Raw genomic sequence first — 19,839 nt, 5'->3', positions numbered from 1 at the left:
CATGTTAACAAGAATTTTAAAAACGTTTAAAGAGATGAACATGTTAACTACCCTGATTTGATCATTACATACTATGTACACATATTAAATTATCACGAAGACCCCACAATGTATATAATTAAAATATTAAAAAAATTAAAAATAAATCTGGCCCATGACCATTTTGGTATATATTGAGTTAGGTAGAGGCAAAATATATGGATTTATATATTACATTAGTCTTTTGGGCTGCTCACTGGAGTTTCTATTTTTCTTCTTTCCACAAACATGGTACAAGTAAACTTCCATGTGCCTTTGAAACTAGTGCAGCCATGTGATTTGAGCAGAAGTAACACATCATGTCACTTCCATATAGAAGTCTATAGTCACCAGTGATCAGTTCACTCTCCCATCCCTCCAGGACCAGTTATACTGGAGATTCCCTGAGGGAGGACAACATGAAAATAATCCCTAGCTGACCCATAGGGACATACAGTGTGATCTAGAAATAGAAACACATTGTTTAAGTCACCATCATTTTGCATTGCTACTGCCTTAAATCCTAGCATATTCTGACTCTAATGGGATAAGACTTTGGGCACTGTGGAAGATGGTGAGCCTAATTTGTAAGTGGGAGGGACATGAAATTCTGGTGACCCAAGAGTTGACAACCTAAAATGGATTCTGAAGATTTTCATCTCCTGGCATTCACAGTTCCTTTCCCTTGAATAAGGGGTGGAACTAGTGACTTGCTTCTTACAAAATGCTTCAAAAGTGATGGGATGATGCTTATGAGTTTAGATCATAAAAAGACTGTGGCTTTTCCTTGATCACCCTTTCTTATTCGCATTTGGACTCTTTGGTCTGGGTAAAGTCAACTGCTATGTGGTGAGTAGGTCCAGAGTATGTTCCAAATGGCAAGGGATTAATTTCTTCAGTTTATATCAGAGAATTAAGAAGGCTTATCAACAATCTTGTGAATGAGCTTGAGAGTGGATATTTTGAGCTCTGAAAACAGACATTTGAGTAAACTTGGAAGTGGATTCTTCTCCTTGAAATGATCTCATTTCCAGCTGATACCTTCATTACAGTCTGGTAAGACACCTTGAGTCAGAGGCACCCAAGTAAACTACCTCCATTTTTGATCCACAGAAACTATGAGTTTGTTGACTCCAGCTGCTATATTTTGGAAAATTTGTTATGTATCAAAGATAACTAACACATTTTGTGCATATTTCCCCAAGTATACTGTATCAATAGAGAAAATACATTTAATATTTTGTCAGAGATGCCTGATGATAACTGTATCGGAAGTAGAAATCAATGTTTTAATTATTTATTGGGGCATTATAATGTAGTTAGTTTATTACCAATGAATATATGAACCCAAAGTCACACAAGAATCAAGGTCATACATAAGTTCCTCAGATAAGTTAATTATCTAAAAGATATAGAGGTGTGTGCAAGAATTTCTCAATGTAAAATATACGACATGTAATGGTGATCAGTATTTGGGGTACTGGAAGTTTGGTATTTTGGATTGCTTTGATATTTTGCAGCTAACAGAAAACTTGATTTGCCCATTAAGGAGAAACATGGGTTTTTATTAAACCATTTTCAGTCACCCCAATATAAGCTGACTTATACTTAAATAGCTAACCCAATTCTAGTACAGCTTCTGAAAAATTTATCAAAATATGATCAAAGGAGTGCAGAGACAGTGTGAGATGGGGCCTTTCAGGCTATTTTGAATCATCTGAATCTGAAAATGAGGGCATGACACCTACAGTTTTACAATAGTTGTTCAGTATCAGGAATTCAGGACAATGTCTTCTAGTGAATCTGAGCGTTAATGCTAATTTTTATAAAGCAGAGATGAAAAAGCTGTAAGAAAAAATTACAGTGTTTGGGAGGAAGCAGGAATGCAGTTCTCATACAAAAAAAAAAAAAAAAAAGATAAACTCAGGAGCTGAAAATCTTGCCCAAGCTACCTTGATACAATACAGTAAAGCTTGAGCCCCCAAGAGGGACACTGCTTAGGTGCTAGGCTATTGAGAAACTTTGAAGACAGGCATATCAGTTTTTTTCATAGGTAAGTATACTTGTTTTCATGTGTTTGAAGTCAAACTGGTTTCAGTCCCACCAGGAATTCCTAATGAATACTGCATTTTCTGTGGAAGCAACAATTCATAATTTCCCTTTATTCTTGTTTGTTACTACAAAATACTCTGTCTCGGGGGACTTTGATTAAGATGATGAGACAAATAAAACAAATAGAGAGTCCATTAAATGTCTGCCTGAAACCAGAGCTGCACTACTTAATATGAAAGACTGCTCAAAACCAATAATGAATGAAATAATCATCCTTTTCCACAACTGATAAGAAAACGAAGGCTAGATGTAGATTTGGGGAAACTAATTTACAGTGGAATAGGGAAGAAGGGGAAGAAGAGCAACCACAGAAAATCAACTTAATAAATATAGGAGACTGCAAAGAAGTCACAAGATAAGGACAGCATATGCTCCTCCAGCTAGAAAGTGGCAATCATTTCCCTCAGAAGAGACGCTGATAAGGCCCCCTCCTCCCCAACACGCAATCATTTTGCATTTTATATTATTTGAAAGGAGCTTGATTATTTTCCTTTGAATGAAGCCAGATTGGTTCACATTTACCTGTCAACAGAATGTTCCATTCCTCTGTTTTGCCTGACTATTTAAAGGCATATGACCTGACTATAAAATTCCATATGCAAACTTTCAGTTAGATGTAAATAAATAATAATAGGTGACCAACTTGTGTTTTTGAAAGAATTTTTTGGTGCCAAATTATGCTAAATTAAAGTCTAAGGACTGATGATTATGATTGATATTTGCAGTAATGGATTGAGATCATGAATATTGCTTTATTCAAGGTCAGATACAATCTTTAAAAATCACATTCGGAAGGAAAAGCCACACATGAAAATGATAATTATGCTATTTGAACCTAGTTTAAAGGAGGAAAAACATAACATGTAATCTCTTCTGGTTTTGTAAACTTGTATAAATGTTTAAATACTGTTCTATCAAGTGGAAAGAGACAGGAAGAATGCATAAAAATGACTAAGAAGTGCCATAGAAATGAAAAGTTGTAGCCCATTTTTGTACAATGAATCAAAATGCAGTCTGTAAAAATAAAAATAAATAAAATTAAAAAAAGAAGTGAGCAGCTATCAATTGAATTGAATTGAGTTGAATTTCACTTACTGAAATAGGGGTCTGGGATCAGAGGCATAGTGGGGCAGTCATTTTAAAAGCATTTATATTTGTGTTTTCCAATATTACACATAAATTGCTTATTACTGAAAGGGAATAGGGAACAAAATTCTTTACTAAGCATCTGGGCACCTGGGTTCTAGGAGGGGTCCTATAATTTATAAAATTTGTATCCTTAATAAATCAGTGAATTTCTTTGTTTCAATTTTCTCAATCTACTATGTGAAAGAGTTGAATAATATTACCAAGGACCAACCCAACCCTATGAAAGCTATGTATCATAATAATAATAGTATATAAAATAATTTACATTTGATATCTATGCATTTGTACCTATTTATCTATATATCTATTTATCTATGTTTATGTACATCTATACAGGATTTAAAAAAGAAATAAGTACACCATAAACCTGACATAGTGACAGCATTTAAAGTTATGGAAACCTAAGCACAAATCTGGGATAAAAAAAAGTAACTTGCTCTGATGCTCAAGTTCACAATGCTATTCAAGTAATTCACAAAGAATATTTATTTTAAAATCTGTATTTGCCAAATGAATCAGAACATTCTGGGTATGGAATCAGAGCTGGTCCTTTGAAAGATGGGCATTGCTTTGGGTGATAGGAGCTCAGTGTCTGTTATTGATAAACATCTAGTTTATTCTAACGTAGGCCAACTGGATGCCTTCCTGGTGAGCCAATGGGAATGCATGTTTCTTGAGAATTACATAAGAACTTTGCCGGTCTCTATTTCAGTATTTTTCTCAGTGTGCTAGTATGAACATGAACTTTTGATATCTTGGCATTTTTCAATTAAAATATTGTTTTTTTGTCCTTAATTTATCATATAGCTTACAATCTTTCATCTGAATGGAGCAATTCACTGCCTTTCAAAAAGTCTATGGTATCACTGCTTTTAGACAGTTATTAGCAGTTTTCTTCAGTCACAAATCTTCCTTAGATGCAGAAAACGTATACACAAATAAAAATTTTAAAATGTATTCATGTACTATAAACTATTTACATTGCTTAAAGGAACTGAAAGAACTACAGGCATCAAGAATGAGTAAGTTCAATTACCAGAAAGGTAGTGTTGGAAAGAGAGATATAGGTTGGTCATTGTTTCATCATGATTAATTACAAATGTCTCATAAATCCTGAAAAATTCAGAAATGAACAATACAGTATCCTCATGTACCTTATGTACCTTATAATTTAATGGAAAAGCTCATCTCTTAAAGCACCAATGTTGTGCTTATACTTACTTTCTTTTATAAGGATTGATTAAACATATTTGCTTTAAAGTCAGACAGGTCTAGGTTTCTAATCCATAGTCTACTTTTGACAGTTTATACTATTCCTCACAGAGAACATGTGTACTAAAATAGTACTTAATTCACAGGGCTTTTATGAATATTAAAGGAAATTATGGACATAAAACATTTGGCATAGTTTCTGACATATACTATGTGTAATAAATAACTATTAATTATTTTTCCTCGTGTGTGTGTTTTTTTTTTTTTTTTACCCTGATTTTTTTGTGCCTCATCCTAAGGAAGATAAAGCATCATCTGCAGTCCAGAAATCAACTATCATGCAGGCCTTGGTACCAGCAGCCTGGTTCTCACAACCAGGTCTTAGTATTTCCCTGTAGAACATAGACAATTTCATAGAACATCAACACCAGAAAAGGTCAATTGTTGGCCACAATGAATCTCGACAAAAAAAAAAAAAAAAAAAAAAAAAAAAAAAAATCATTCCACAATTATATATGAAAACAGAGAAAAAAATAGCATTGTCAAAACTAAAAAGTAACTTGACATCTCCCATCTCAGCTAATATTAGCAATTACTGCTCTTTACTGGCAACAGTTTTAGCCTCACTCAGTCTTTCCTCCTAGATAAGATTATAATTCCTATCTGTACAGTTTTCACTATTTCCTGGCAGAATCTAATCCAAGGCAAAGCCCTGCTTTCTTATATCTTCCCAAAAGCACTTAACACAACTCCAAATTCTTAATAAATCTTACTATTGTCTCACAGAGATCCCCATGCTTCCCCATGGTGTATGTTCTCTAACGCTGCAAATTGCAATAAACCCAACTTCAACTACTGGTGGTCCTCAGTTGGAGTGCAATGACACTCCTGGCCACATACTGTCTATTGTGTCCACATGTCACTATTTTTCGTTCTGCTGAACTAATTTTTCAGTTTACTCTGGCATTCTTTTCCTTTCACCACTCCTTGCATACTTCAGATACTAACTAAATGGTTTTTGAAATGAATATTTCTCCCTTTCTGCACTTTTTCGTTTTATCTTTCTTCTTTTTCATAGCCCCAGACCAGCGAAACTTTAGGAAAATAAATCAGCTCACCACTCTATCAGAGAGCAAGCAAGGAATTGCTCCAAACTTTCTCATACTACAGTCTCTCAGGACCTGGGTAGAGCCAAACTAAGGAGGAAAAAAAAAATATACTAAGTGTTGTGTAGGGGAAGAATATAGGGAATTTCTGACTTTGTACAAAGAAGTGAAAACATGCATTTAGGTTTACTTATAATTTTAGTAATAAGATGTTTTATATTTTTGTCTTGTTTCCTTTTATCTGGTTGAGATCAGTTATTATTTTAATTTCACTTAGCTCTGCGGCTTTGTGTTTCTGCAGTCTTCCATAGTTTCCACTGGGAGAGTTTTAGGTTATAAATGCACACATGCAATTAACTGGGTTAAAAACATACACCATAAAATTAAAGCAAACTTAAAATGCAAATTTTGTTAATTTTTCTCAGTACCCACTTTTCATTTTGCTGCAAATTAGCCCCCCTTTGGGCAGTTTTGTAACCCTCTGTCAAATGGGTTTAATTTACTTTTTTCTTTTGTATTTTTTTTTTTTTTTAATTTCTTACTCAACATGGAACCACTTAGAATTTAAAGAAATTTTAGGATAGACAAAGCTGCTTGGTGGACACATAAGATATGGAAGCATACCATTTTAGTTTTTTCTTGTCCTTAATTGTCAGACTTGAGAATTTTAGCTAATTTCTTCTCCACAGATAATTTTAGTGACTCAATTTTGTATGCCTAAGATTTTATATTTCAGTGGGATAGGGTTACTGGAATACATCAGAAACACAAATACACAAAGTTAGTTTTAACCTGGTTTTAAATTCCCACATGTTCTAAAATAAAAATGAACTCAACAGATAACTTAAGGTTCTGTTAAGATAAGGGTATTCACAATCAGTGTCTTATCTTACTGGAAAATATCTGAGTTTTCCCTTAGATAACTGGACATAATATAGCTTCAAATAAGTGAAGGTAAATTGATAGAACATCTCAATTTTTTCCTATGTCCACTCCCTTATAGGAGGTCTGCCTTTGATTCTGCAGTCAGACCTCTGGCTTCTAGATTTAACATAGTTTTTTTTTTTTTTTTTTTTTTTTTTTTTAAGAGAATTTCCATACTATGGCAGGAGGATGTAATTTATGTTTAATAATTTATGGAGCACCAAACATGTGGGCAGTAGGTCAAGTATAATCTACAAGGCTTAGTTGGAAAGATAGTTAAGACTTGAAAGACTTCCCTGATAATGAGTGCACAGGGAGATGCAGTATTTTCCCTCTAGGTAAGAACAGAAAAAGTAGGGGATGATTGGCAGCTGTACCTGAATACTGTGCAATGTATGTAAAAATTAAGTTGATTTTTTAAAACATAAGTTATGTATGTACTATGCTGTGACAGGAATTGATTATAATAAAGCATGGAAGACCTTAAAGGACATTCCCTTATTCAGGATTCTAGTCTAAAGACCTATTATTAAAAATACCCATTAGTTACCTTAAGTAAAATCACAAGCACAATTGCCATCCTATACACCTATTGCATACATCTGGATCCCTATGCAGAAAATTCAAAGTCTACAAAATACAAACTTTGCTTGTGGAATTCACCTGCAGTGTTTTGCTGCTATAAAGCATTAATTAGAGGAATGAAGACAAGACCAGATCAAAATACAAATGTCCAAAATGGATGAATGCTATAACAAACATCCAGGTCAATTTAAACCTAAATTTTAGTCACACATTACCATGTTTGTAAAAAACTAGTCACAGAACATTTAAAATATACAAGTCCGACTTAAGGAAAAGTAAAATAAAGTTTAATTTCAGTTCCCCAAAATAATTTTAATAAAAATGAAACTAATTTATACATAAAGTATTAATTTTTTTATGTATGTATGCCATTCTGTTTGTTGCTTTTCTGTTTCCTAGAAGTGTATCCTAGCAAGTTTGAACCCTGGTTTCTGATTTAAAACTGGCAATACCTATTTGTGTACAAGGTTGTTATTGGTCCAGGAATGGACATAACATGAGATGATAGGCTCAGATCAGAGATAGGCTCATTAGGCCATGGTTAAGGGACAGTGTTGATTCCACTGTTCATGAACAACAAAACAAGTCTTGGTTCCTTCTGGCCACCATCTTGTGATTGTAAGGGAGGCAACTTGGCAAAAATTACAACATGAAGAGGAGGAAGGAGGGAAGGGATCATGGAAAACTTGAGTGGAAACCCTAATATTCCACAATGGGAGTCTTGTTGGCTTCTGGACTTTTTGTTCAACAAGATAAAACATCTCCAACACAGTCCAATTGGAGTAGGATCCATTTTATTTGCAGCCTCTTCTTACATTTCCACAGTGAATACTTCAGGAAATGTCTTCTCTTTCTCTGAATCACAGTTTGTACTTGTTGAGTTCATTTATAGGCAAGATGCTGTGTTGACATTTTATAAATGTAATCTTATTTCACCCTGAAAACCCCTCACTTTACAGATGAGGGGCTCAAAGAACAGAGAACAAAGCAATATGTTTAAAGTAACTCAGGATTCCAACTAGTGCTGTTTAGTGGCAGATTTCATGATTTTTTTTTTTTATTATGCCACTCAGCAAAGACTTGTAAAACATTATAGAAGATTCCCTGGTTGGCAGAGATGTGCTAAACATGGATTCTTTAAAAGGTATCAAGAAATACCCTGGGTAATCACCAATGCTTTTGCAATGAATAAAACACTCGCTGGATAGTGGGGGAAATTTCTTTATCCTTCTAACCCAAAACTGCAAAAACCTTTGGAACAAAGAAATTATTAAAGCCTACACAAAACCATCATTGATTACATTTCCCCATGTGGTTTTCCTCTCTATTGTAGAAATCCTTTCCTAATTCAAAAGAAGCTATTAATAAAAAGCTAATCTCTTCTCATGTGAAGAACAGTGTATGCTGCAAATATCTCAAATTGTGTTCTAAACACGGTTTCTCCGAAGGGTTAGAATAGCAGGACTATTACCGAGTCATAAGGGAAAAGAATGGACACCTCTGAATAAATATAGGGGAATTCTTATCACGAAAAGTGGCTTATTTGACTACAAACAGTGACATCTTCAGAAAGTATTCTTCTCTTTTCTATAAGCAACATATAAAATTGCCAGATTCTACCACACACATGTCAAGAACAAGAAAACTAAAATAAATGTTGAAAACAGGCAACATTAAGAAGCAGTGCTTACTTAACTGGAAGGAAATAGGAAGAGAGGAAACATAAACAAACTCCTGTGTTTGCATTTGAGTGGCAGGATCTTTCTTATTTTTCTTAAATTGAAGAAAACCATGGCGTGTTTGTTTAGACAACATGTATTCAGTAAAGGTGAGTACAGCAAATTTTAAAATCACAAGTTCTGTTTTTCATGTTTATTTTGATCAGTCTTCTTAAGACCAATGTAAATATTAATTAGTATGTCTTTAATAGGATTGAAAATCCAAAAGTGAATAGAGTATAATATTGCTGACTTTATGATTAAAAAAAAAAAAAGCATTGATTTGCTACTATAGGATAATGATCAGGTCCAAACATAGAACTTCTCTAAGAGATATGTTTTAAAAGTCTATTTTTAATGAAAAGAATTAACAGATGTTCTATAAAATTAGAAATGCATTTAAAAGGGGAAAATAATGTTCTATTGATTATAAAATAGTAGGAAAAATTCTTTTTAATTTAATATGAACATGGGTGACTAACTTTGAGGAGATGATAGTTGGTAAATTATTTTAATAATTGTAACCAAATGTTTACACTGCAAACTGTGAGAGCATAAAACTGGAAGTTGTGGAGCATAGCAAGAAGACCATAGTGAGGTTTGATCTTTATTCTCAAGGAATTTTTGGCCTATAAAACTGATAGTTATAAAGAGAAACAAAGCATGTTGAATACTCTGAGATAAGAACACAGATTTTTGACATTCAGAGCAGGAAGAGAAACACCCCAAAGGATCTCAAGGTCTGTTTTTCACATTATCATTTATCAATTCTCTCAAATGAGAAAACTTGGAATCATTTCTTCCTTTCCCTTCATAATTCATTAACTCAGTCCCTTAAGTATCATTGTAATCTCTCCACCCCACTGCTCCAGTTCAGGATTTCACTGCCTCTTTTCTGGGATGTTGCAAACGATTTCCTTTTTTTAAATTTTTTTCTTTTCTATTTGCAAGATTTTCCTCTTTTTAATCCATTCTCTCTATCTTTGACATGGCCATATTTACACAAAACAAAACAAATTGGATTACAGAAAATTTTAACTTTCTTTACATGTTTTTGCAGTTTCTGCTGCAGCAAGCAGGTACTTTTATGGATTTAAATAAACAAACTTTAAGTGAAGATCTTTGGAAATATTAAAATTGTTATGTAGAAAGATGACTGTTTCAGAGATGGGATCTTGAAAGATCAATTTGGATGCAGAGTACAAGAAGGATTAGAGGAAGAAAATCAAGCAACAGAACATGGCTTTTTCTGCTCTCTGTACTCTTAGTATTTACAGTTTGGATAAAGACGGAGACGATATGTCTCTGATTTGGGGATCAGATTAAAATTGGAACACTGAGAATTTTGCCCTGAGTGTTCCAGTGCATTTCTGGGTCAACTCAGACTAATACTGGTTGCATTACCACTAAAATTAATGCTGTTCACCAGGGAACAGATGTGAGTTCATCATGTGAGTTCAAGAATAGGGACTTCTGATTTCTAATCCACCCTGATACCCTCTTTAGCTTTGGGGAATTGAGTTGGTAAAGCTGCTTTGCAGAAATGTGGTTATTAAATATGCACAGGCCTCTTTCATTGGTTAATATGCCTGATTCCTTCAGTAACCACATTTTTCAGTGCAAACATCTCTTTATACACAGTTATTAATTTTTTTGTTCCTCTTTGGAGTTTTCTTAATTATCACCACAAAATCAAGTTCATAAATTAATTGATATTAATCTACTAGTAAGAAGACCAAATCAGCTAATTCATTCATGTTTAGACAAGGCCTATGTTAGACATTTAAAACGATATCCAGTTTTTAAGCATTACTGTGGTGTCAAATTGCACAGGCAATATTCCCAAGTTCCTTGCTTCCAATTATAAAATAGGAAAACCCTATATATTTTGGTCTAAATTTTTATAAGATTCACAGATGAATTGTTTAGATTGTACATGTTTATGTAAGATATTTAAAACCAAATATTAAAGCAGTCAGTTAGAAGCTCGTTTCAAATTGATGGCCTTGTTAAATGCAATTGGAAAATCAATAAAGATTCTGCTCTGGTTTGGTTTAGTAAGAGTGGATTTTGACTTGGATTATCTAGAAATTGTGTGCATATATATGTATTCATTATATTAATGTGTTTTACATATACATATGTGTGTATATGTGATGTGTATATATGTGATATACATATGCATTTATATGCATATATATCAAACAAAAGAAACTTTCAAAAATCATTTCTAAAGGTTTCAAATTATTACTATTATTGTAAACAACATAAGACCTAGGAATTTCAGAGTTCCTGGGATGACTTACTGTTTTGGGAAGAATATATTAAATATACATGCTAAAATATCTGTGTCATTTCAGAAAAGGTGAAGTGTATGGCTACCAAAGAATGCAAATTAATTCAGAGTAGCATTGCAGATCTCTAGGGGTGGTAATTTTGTCTAATGGGAACTTAATAACTCATATTAAACACATTACTAATCTGATGCTTTGCTTACAGTAAATTAGAACCAGTGAAATTATAAATCACTTATTAAAGAAAAAAGAATATCTCTTGAATTAAAGTTGAATCTTCTCTTAACTAAGAAACAGCAGGTAGAAAGAATCCTTGTTGTTTCCAAATGAATTCCAATCAAGTTTTGTATTCATGTTTGAATGTTAAGTAAACATGTTTAATCCAGACACAAACCAGTATCTGTCATATGATCACATAATTCTGTAAATACAAGCTATATATTTCACCAGTCACACTGAACTGCATTGACCTCCATTTCATATTCTTGATGGGCGGGACCCTGGTCATGTGTTATCTAATTCTAAATATGTGGCAATGCCTTGCAGAGAATTCAAACTTGGTTACTGCTAAATAATAACAATAGTAATAATAATAATAAAATCAATACAAAAGAAACCACGAAACTGACCCCAAATTTATATTCTGCATAAAACATTGTTCTGCAAAAACAGGAAAAACCATTACAATTTGTTTTAATTAGTTTTAAGAGCACCATTAAATTTTTTTCTTTTCTTTGCATTATCTAGGGTGACATGGACTGAAGTTTTCCTAATACTAAGAATACATCATTCTATCTTTATTGTAGTTAGTTTTTATCATTACACTTGTTCGCAGATATTGCTGTTTATAACTGCAGGTCAAAACAATATAATTATATATTCATCCATTCATTTACACCTTCACTCATCCCAGTTTTAGGGTACCTACTATATGCCAGGAGATGCTCTAAAAGCTTGCACATAAAGCAGTGCTCTAAACAAAGTCCACATCCTCATGACTGCACTCTGGTGTGGAAAGCAAATTCTCAACACATCAAACACATTATATGTCAGTTGGTCACAAGTGCCTGAAAGGGAGGGTATGATAAAAGGGAATGGAGAATGAAGTGGAAGAGGGTTTGTTATTTTATCTTGTGCTTTCAGGGAAGGCTTAATGATGTCATCATACACACAAGAAGAACAAATTAGAATAAAATGAAGGGGTGAGCCGTGAAGATATCTAAGGGAATCACACTCCAAATATAGAGGTTGGCAAATTAGAAGTCTTGTAGCTAAAACAAGATGAGTTTGTTCAAAGAACAATGAGGTGACCCGTGTTGGAGCTGAGTGAGACCCAAGTAAAGTGGGAGCTAGGGTCAGAGAAGTTGTGGTAGATGGTGGTGGGAGATGACACACAGTTTTACAGGCCATTGAAAGGTGACAGATTTTATAATAGGGGAAGCGCTAGAGTATTGCATGCACAGGTCTGACATGAGCTATCTTGTTTATTAAAGAACACATTGGCTACTATTTGAAGGTTATAGTGGGGTGAACAAGAAAGATCAGTTTAGGAGGCTAAATTAATAATCCAGGTGAGAGATGATAATGACTCAGATCAGAAGTCAAATAATGGATCTGAAAAGAAGTAGAAAAATTCTGGATATACTTTGAAAGTAGAACCAATACAAGTTACTGATGGAGTCAATGGTTTAACTGAAAAAAGAGGAGTCAAGGATGATTCTTAAACTTTTTTGTCTGAAAAGCCTGGAGTAATGGGGGCAGGGAAGGCTGTTATGAGTCAGGAGAAGAAGGGCAACAGTAGTAAGTGGTGAAAAATCAGTAGCTCCACTCTGAAGCTGTTCATGCCTAAATTCACAAGGATATGTGAAATTGAGAGTTGGAAGTATTTTTTGAGTTATACACAGAAGTCAGGCCTGGGGGTATCAATCTGAGAGATGACAGTAAATAGATTGCATTTTCTTAAAATATAAAGAACTTCTTAATTTAGGGAAGAAATCAACCATCTTATGGAAAAATGGATTAGAAGAATGAATAATTCACAGAAAAAGAAAGCAAAAGCTCTTTACCATACACATAGATGCTCAACCTGGTAAGAAAAAATTGCAAACTGAAGCTGTTAGATTGACAAATATCCAAAAATCTGGCATCATATCATGTTGGTGGAGTTGTGCAAAGACCAACTCTGGAGGTGTGCTGTCTCTTACATTGCTAGCAGGTATGCAAAATGGCACAACTAGTACAGGGGACAATTTGCAACTATGTATGCAATTATCCCTCGATTCAAAAATACCAATTCCAGAAATCAGTTTCAAAAATACACAAATAAAAAACACTCCTAACAGGACATGCAAAAATCTATTCATTGTAAGAATATTTGTAAGAGCCAAAGATTTAAAGCAACTGAAATGTCCATCAATAGAAGGTTGGTTGAATAAATTATGGTGCATTCATCCAATAGAGAACCATGCAACTGTGGAAAGGGATGAGAAATATCTTTAAAGACTTCTATGGAGCAATATGTACAATACATTTTTTGATAAAAAAGGCAAAGAGGAGACAGATATGTAGTTGGCCATTATTCACCAAGATAGGACATTGTATGACTGTATGTATTTGCTTATATTAAAAAAATCAGAAGACCAACAATAAGCCAATTTTTAAAAAGTCTTTATAGAGAAAAGTAGGGTATAGTGTAGAAAAGTAGATGATTAGGGTTTTTTTTTTTTGCAATTGAATACACATAGATCAGACAGGATAAGTATTTGATCTGCATTTTATTTGGTGGCTTACAGATTTTACTTAGAAACTGTGTAAACATTTCACACAATTATGAAAATAAATTAAGTCTAATGATCTCTGAAATTATTCTGGATATTGGAAAATTAAGGGAGCATATTATTATTTATCCCATCATTCTTATATGAACCAATTACTATTGAGAGAAAGTTTCTGTACACAGAAGTGTTATAGGTATTAAAAGAAAAAGAATGGTAACATTGAAATACCATTACTTTATAGATCCTGATGAAATAATAGACCTAGAAATTAAGCATTAATGGCCCCAAACCACAGGAGCTAGAGATGTAGCTCAGTGGTAGAGCACTTGCCTACCTGGACTCAATCCCCAACACTGCAAAGAAAAAGAAGAAGAAGAAAAAAAAAGGCCCAAAATTACAAAAAGGAGAGAAACCTATGAACAATATGATTCCTGATGAATGCAACTAGCAATTTACAGAAAACGGGGAGGATTAAAGGACACAATTGGAAAGCAACTGGCAAAATCCAGACTCTGGGTAAGCAACTGTGTTTCTTCAATAAATAAACTGCAAAGGATAAACAAAAAAAAAAAAAAAAAAAAAAAAAAAGAAAAGAAAAATTCTCATCTCTAGGCAAATCCTAGAGATGAGAACAGGGACATACCAACCTGTCTCACTGTCTTGACTTCATCTGAATTCAAAAATTATTTTTTAAAGACATTTATGAGGTAATTAGAAATTAGAGATTGGACTAGTTATTTGGTTTTATAAAAGAATAATTGTTATTAAATTTTAGGTATGTTAATAATATCATGATGGAGTTTTAAAATTTAGAATTTTCAACTAAAATATTTGTGTATCAAATGAAATGTTTGGAATTTGCTTCAAAATAATAGGGGATGGTTGGGGATGAAACAAGACTGTTCATGAGGTGGTTATTGTTGAAGTGGGTGACTCATTAGTCTGTTGACTTTTATAGAGGTTTAAATTTTTCAACAGCAAAAAGTCAGAAGCATATCACATCTGAAATTTTACCCTATTGCAAATAATCAGCCTACCATGGTTTCATGGATAAGGATAGGAGACAGAAGATTCCTGAATCAGATACAAAGGACTCCATTACTCCCAGCTCAATAAGCAGCATGAGCTTTAGAATATATGCATTGGTTCATCTTGACCATCAGATTTCATGGGTAATGCAAAATGGCTCAGGTAGGCATGAATTCTAAGTTTAGGGAACACAAATCTTTTATAAGTAGCCTATCTAACCTTTGCTCCAGGGGAAGATATTTTTATTATTATACTGGAGAATAAACAAACCTACCTTTTGTTCCAGAGGGACAAACTATTTCTGTCTTCTAAGGCTGCTTATGACCTTAGAAAGATAGTCTAGAAAAGAGCCAGTACCCCTGCTCACAAGAAGGGCAAAAACAAGAGACCCATGGAGAATTGTCTCCTGACAATATATGAAATGCCCCTAAGTCCCCCAAACAAATCTGCTCTTCAGGATTTGGGTGTTTAAAAAATATCCCAGGTGAATTTGATTCATATATAGAATTGAGAACCAATGTATTTTCTACATTTTATTTTGCGATTTATTCATTCATTTCAGATATTTGGGAGTTGATGATTTCTTAATGTATGTTGACATAATTATATAATTAATTCCAATATTCACTTTTTTGTTTTCTTGTTTCATTGAGAGACATAACTTTTGAGCTTTTGAATATGGCAGTCCCACTTTACTCTTACTGCCTCCTTTTGGAATAGTATTTGAAACTTTTTTTTTTTTTTTTTTTTTTTTTTGTGCTCCAGAGTTCCTGCCAAATGTTTCTAGAATGTGTTTGTATGTACTTGGACTATGTCTTATGTACAAACAATTTGCCACATGTTGGAAGAGTTGATTGTTTCTTTTCTTGGAAAGTATTTTCGGGTTTGGGAGTATTTCCTCCACCACTTTCTCTTTTCTTTGGCCAGCTAATCGACCAACTATTTTTTTTAAGCCTACTATTTTTGTTCCATGGCACAAATTTATCTTTGGTTTCAATAAGCACAGGTGGGTAATTTTATTTCTTTTTTTTTTTTTTTTTTGTTCTATTTGGTAGAAATCAGGCTTTTATCACTTTTTATAGGGTCTATTTTCCTATTTCTTAATTTTTTTAAAGTATCCTTATTTTTCTTCCTTTCTTTTGAAGTGGAGAAAAACAGACATAAGTATAATTCCATGTTAATAGTTGCTTAAAACACACTATTTTTATTCTTAGAAATACCATGCAAGACATGTGTGCATGTGGATGTGTGTTTGTGTTTGAGTAAATTCTGGTGCTTTCTTTACCACTCATATGTAATCCATACACAGACCCAGCTTTGTCTCTATTTATTTATAAAGGGCTGCATTGCCCAGTATTTACTTTCATAAACTCTAAAGTCCATCTCAGTTCAAACCTAGTTGTGTTATTTGTTAGCTCTGAGACTTTAGCTCTATTACCTAGACTTTTAGAAACCTCTGTTTTCTTATCTTTAAACTGAAGAGGATAACAGTATTTCTGTCCTGGGTATCTCATTGGAATGTAGGAGTTAATATACGTAAACCACTTAGAATAGTATTTGGCATATTTTAAACACTATATAAGTATTCACATTTGTGGTTGTTTTCCTTCTTTCTTTCATTCCTACCTTCCTCCCTCCCTCCCTCTCTTCCCCTCCTTCCTTTATACACACAAGCAGGCACATGGTAACAAATCATTTAGACTCTTTACATCTAAATCTCCTCATCAGTGATATACAAAAGTTGAATTATACGTCCTTTAAGCTACAAAATATTTGGCAGGTAATAAAAAACCTTAATACTTAACATATTTTTTCTGGTTTTGGGTACTGAGGATTGAATCCAGGGATGTTTGGCCACTGGGCCACATTCCAAATTCCCTCCCCTTTAATTTTTTTTTTTTACATGGCTGAGCCTAGCCCTGAACTTGTAATATTCCTGCCTCAGCCACCCAAGACCCTGGGATTACAGGTATGCTTTAAGTACAAAGCAATAATTACATTATTAATAAACAATTGCATATAGGATTTTTTGTACAAGAATAACCAAAAATTTTGTGGAAGTTACTTTGTCAAAGTAACTGCTTCTTTGCATATATTATCTCATTTAATCCCCACAATTATCCTAAGAAGCAGGTATTAATTTTTGTATTTTGAAATTAAAGAACCTTACTCTGAGACAGGTTAAATAACTTACCCTAGGGCCTACAGCTATTTCAGTATTGCCACCAGCCAGGATTTGAAGCCAGTTCTATAAAACTTTAATACCTGAGCTCTTTTCAGTGTCCTATATTACCTCCCCAAGGTTAATGATTCATAAACTTTAAGAAGTAAACATTTTTGTTTCTTGAATATGTTAATCAATTCTGATTCTTTATAAAAAATAACATCACTAAAGTTGGATTCAGCCTGGAAACAGAATAAATATTTTGCTTTTGAACTTAAAAGGACAATAATCACCACTGAGAGGGACTAAGATGTTTGCACTTAGGTGATGCCTATCAAGTCTTTGGTAAATTCCATGTTTTTAGAAATGTTCTTATTGTTTAAAATATCCTGTGAGAACATGTGTAGGAGAAAAACATGTAAAGTTAAATACTGTCATAAAATCATTGCCATAAGACTAAGGAAAATAATAGCAGCATCACTAATACAAATCAAATGTCCCCTGGCACCCCAGGTCTCTTTGTGACTCCCTCTAGGCTGGAACAGCTATTTTATGCAAGTTCATGGTTCCTTCCAGCCACTTTCTATACATTCCTATTGTTGCCTCATGATTTAGTCTGTCTGTTTACAATTTGTGATTTTAATGTTATTGATGGTTATTTTCCTGCACAAGTACTTGGGCCAAATCGATTGAGCTGGAAAGCAAATTAACTTGTTTAACTGCTCACTTATTCCATTTTAAAAAATACCCTACATAGCCAATCAATAGCAAGTTGGGAGAAAATGTAAGAAGGAGCAAGAAATTCGGTATGTTGAGATAGAAGTGTTTTGCATATACAGCCAAGGGCGTAACAGATTTAATGAGCACAATTTGATTATCACTTAAGGAAGTGATACAGGTATGAGAGTCATTGGACTCCACATAAATCCTTCTGAGAAAACAGTTGGGGTGTCACTCCCATGTGACACATTTCAACCATTACCTTCTGACATAGTTTCTACTTCACGTATATAGTGAAAAGAATGTTGGAGTCAGGGTTAGATCTGACCTTTCTTTACTATGTGACTTAAGTCACCTGAACTTCTTTGAATTTGGTTTGTCACCTGTCAAATCTGGGTTAAGCCAACAGGTCTGTAAGGTTTCATAGCTCCAACTTGTGACTGCAACCCATCATTTTAGGTCAGGTTGAGAGTACAAAGCTGATTAAAATTTTAACTATTATAAAACTATTACTTATTCAATGAAGATGAAATGATGCACATAAAATCACAAAGTATAGCCTCTTAAAGTTCCGAAATGCACTTTCTCAAAGAGGTTTAACAAAACTACTGTACTTAGTGGTTTCTTTAGAGATCTCATTACAGAGGATTAACTCCACATCTCTGTAACTGAACTCATTAGCCGAGAGGAGTAAATACTTTAAAATGTGATTAACGAAGAAACAGTTGGGAGTGTGGGGGAACTTTGAGGAGCCTGGTGGTTTTGAAGCAACAGGAAAGATTCCTCCATTTTGATTCACAGATGTGGACAAAAGTTAACACAAAACAGGGTTTCCCTATTATTTGTGCATAGTTTTGGTTATGTGGAAGTGCTGTGCTAAATCAAATGCATTACATGCTAATTATACATAAAATTATTTAAAGTCACACTTGAAAAATCAAATGCCTCTGTTTTCCTTTATTTTCTGTAAGTGAACATTGTTGGTCAGGTCCACATGATTTGGGAATTCAGTTGCGTTTATTATAAACGATGTCATAAAGGTCTATATTTTAGTACCTTTATATTCAAATACACTGAAACATCATGCTAAAAAAGCACATTTAGCTTCAGAGAGAGTGTCCCTGGTGTTCCTGAATAATAAGGACACATTCAAGCCAGACAAGGAGATGAAAGTGAAGAGCAAGGCCTGAAGACACTAAAGGAGAACTGATCATTCTTCCCTCCACAGCATTCCTTTAGACTAAAATGTATATAGATAAATCATAGGAAAAAACTCAACAGATTCCAAGGTCTCCTTTTCCTTTGTCAAAGCAAAGCTTATCCTTTGTTTGGCTTTGTTGTTTTGAACAGGTGTAGTTTTGTTGGCATTTTGTTTGGTAAAGGGGTGGTATCCCAGATGGTCTTCATCTTCCTTTATTTCTTACCTAGTATTATCTTAAGAATGATGGCAAATGTTTGGCAGAACAAGAGATCAACGAAAACATACTCCAGTGTGTAACATCCACTCTTCACACCCAAAGAAAAAGGTAACCACAAAAGAACTCTCATTCCCAGACCACCAGAGCATTGCCTGCCCCCTACTCACTAAGGAGAAGTGCAAGATATCTAGAATATTTGTTGATGGACATCAGCTCTGCTCCAGCTGTCAAAAACACAGCTGTTGGGTTTCCTTCTGAGTGATCAGTGCCACAGATGCCCTCCAGCTCCTGTGTTCCCTGATAAGGTCCAGTGGAGAGCTGCAAAAGAGCTGAACACTTGGCTTCTAATAGCAAATGCAAAAACAAATTTCACAACAAATTGCATTTTCAGCGCTGCCTGATGCCATACGATTAAACGGGCTGAATTTGTTCTAGTCCACTAACTCGGAAGACATCATGATGGAACAGTTTCTCTCGGTGACTGTTAAATGTTAAAGCAGTTAAGGGAGAAGGATTTTTTTTTTCTTTTCAACTTTTACTACAAAGCAAGGGGGTGGGGAGAGAAAGCTGATCAAGCTTATTAGAGTTACCCAATTAGGAGAAAGCAAATAAG

Source organism: Sciurus carolinensis, chromosome 14, assembly GCF_902686445.1.
Source record: "Sciurus carolinensis chromosome 14, mSciCar1.2, whole genome shotgun sequence".
NCBI classification, from domain to species: Eukaryota; Metazoa; Chordata; class Mammalia; order Rodentia; family Sciuridae; genus Sciurus; species Sciurus carolinensis.
This window is presented reverse-complemented; position numbering follows the sequence as displayed.